At 39.6% G+C, this 2,122-nt stretch overlaps 1 non-coding gene across 1 annotated transcript; it reads right to left on the bottom strand.

Moving 5' to 3' along the window:
- Positions 1–750: 750 nt before the first annotated feature.
- Positions 751–915, bottom strand: LOC122816001. The gene has a single exon (XR_006367025.1). It is a non-coding gene; the product is annotated as a U1 spliceosomal RNA (small nuclear RNA).
- Between the last annotated feature and the right edge of the window lie 1,207 nt (positions 916–2,122).

Raw genomic sequence — 2,122 nt, 5'->3', positions numbered from 1 at the left:
AGTCAGGGTGAGCAGGCATGATTTGCCCTTTCAAAGCTGAACTGGAATATAAGGTGACGTATACTGCTGTTTATTATTTTATACCTATAGCTGTGTGTTCCCTTAATTAGACAGCTGCCTCCTGGTGATCTTATCAAGGGACGTCATGTGAATTTACCTTGAGTGAGTGCTTTTGTGGCTAAAGTCCCTGGGGTGACTACCAACTGAGAAAAGTGCTTTTGGATCCCTTCTCTGAGGATTTCCCTTGCTGAGATGTAGCAGAAAACTCTCTTAGATAGGGCCAATAAGTCATAAAGTTTGTAGCTTAGGGTGGAATTTTGTGGAAGGTCTAAGTCCAGATCATTTTGATGACTGCCATGATTTTCATGGTGCTGTTCCCACACTTCATGATGCTGATGTTGAAATATGCTCTGAGATATCATTGGTTGTGGTGTCAACATCTACTCATAGATCATCTCAAGGTGATCTACACCTACTGCTGGAGAACCAAGATTCAGATGCAACATCCAGTCCTGCAGCCAAATTTGTCACAGGCCCAATCATGGTTGCTTCACTGGTGCAGTAGGGATATCATCTCCATTCCTTCTCAATTAAAGGAGAGTAGACTCTTGGAAAAGTGTCTCCACCACCACCAGCTGACTTCTACATACTTACAGTCCATCGTCTGTTGCTGAGATAGGAACATGTAGAATTGTATGTATAACATTGGTTAGAAATACTGGCTTTGGAGCTGGGCAAACTGAAAGAAATAAAACAGATGCATTTTTTTTGTTACTTACCATAAATTATACAGTTCAGTTTTCCACATTTTGGGAAACTACAGGGGTTAATGCAACCATGCTGTATAATGAAAGAGTGCCTCACCAAGGGGAAATGACCTTTTTTATCCTGGTATCCACCCTGGCTGGTAAATATACTTTAGATTGCTGTGAGCCCATCAGCTTCAGTGTTCCAAATCTAATTGCCTAGGTGAGGAGTTGTCTTCGCAACGGTATATGTGGTTAGTGGCAAACCTGGGTTTCAATGCAAATGTCGGCTCTCTATACTTATTGGAGCACCAAGAAAAAGGCTGAGGCAAGTTTGGTATCTTCAACAATATCCTATAATGCTTTATTTACATAAATTTTACATTAGGTTTTAACTTGTCTCCTGTCTGTTAGAAGAGCGAGACTAGAGTTTTCAAAACGTGGAGTACTTTTGAGAAACCTAATGTAATTATAAGTAGAAGCAACAATCTTTTCCTGTGTCTTTAAAAAATGGATGAAAAACATGCTTTCCTTTTCAAGGAATGCTTGGGTAACAAAGATTCTCTGCTCACCAGTTCTTCCCAGATATATATACAGTAGTTGAACATAAAGGGGCCCCTTTAAATTATTGAAAGAGTGCCTACAGTTTTAGTAATGACATTCTGATTCCCCAAATGAAATATGTGACTGATGTTGTGAAGCTTGCACGTGTTGGTATGCCAAAGTCGTATCTGAGGCTGGTAATACCTGATGATTCTTAGTGGGGAGTGGTCTGTCAGCACTGTTCTAGTGAGGTAGATGTGCACGCTCATGGATGATACAGTCACTCTGCACCTTACTAGGGCAGGAAAAGATCATTTGACATAGGTAGGTTTGGCTGCAGTGAGTAAAAATGTAAAAAAGGAAATGACTTTGACATGAAACCTTAATAGCTGCACCGGTGAAAATAAGATGACTTTAGGAAAGAAAGATAGCAGTGAAATAAGGAGAGAAGTAAAAAGAAAGAAAAGAAGGAGGGAGAAAGAATACATGTCCTTTTTTGACAGAGAAAGAGAGAAAAGATGGGCGTTTGGAGAAAAAGGTTAAGCGTTGTTAAAAACGGTAAATGACTGTTGCTGAGTTAGGAACTTGTAGAATTGTTATTTAGGTGGCAAATTGTTTTTGCATTTGCATACATGGTTAGTAGTAAATCTGGGTTTTAAGAAAAATATTGGCACCAATCCTTATTGAAGCAACAAGAAAAAGTGTGAGGAAAGTTGGAGGTCTGCAGTAATATCCCACAATGCTCTGCCCATATAAATTTTGCATTAGGTTTTGACTTGTCTCCTTTCAATTAGGAGAGAGAGGCTAGTGCTTCCAAAATGTGGAGTGTTTTG

Source organism: Protopterus annectens, chromosome 11.part0, assembly GCF_019279795.1.
Source record: "Protopterus annectens isolate FY-2018-M chromosome 11.part0, PAN1.0, whole genome shotgun sequence".
Lineage (NCBI taxonomy): Eukaryota > Metazoa > Chordata > Ceratodontiformes > Protopteridae > Protopterus > Protopterus annectens.
Note: the sequence above shows the minus strand (reverse complement) of the source record. Positions and strands in the feature narration are given on the sequence as shown.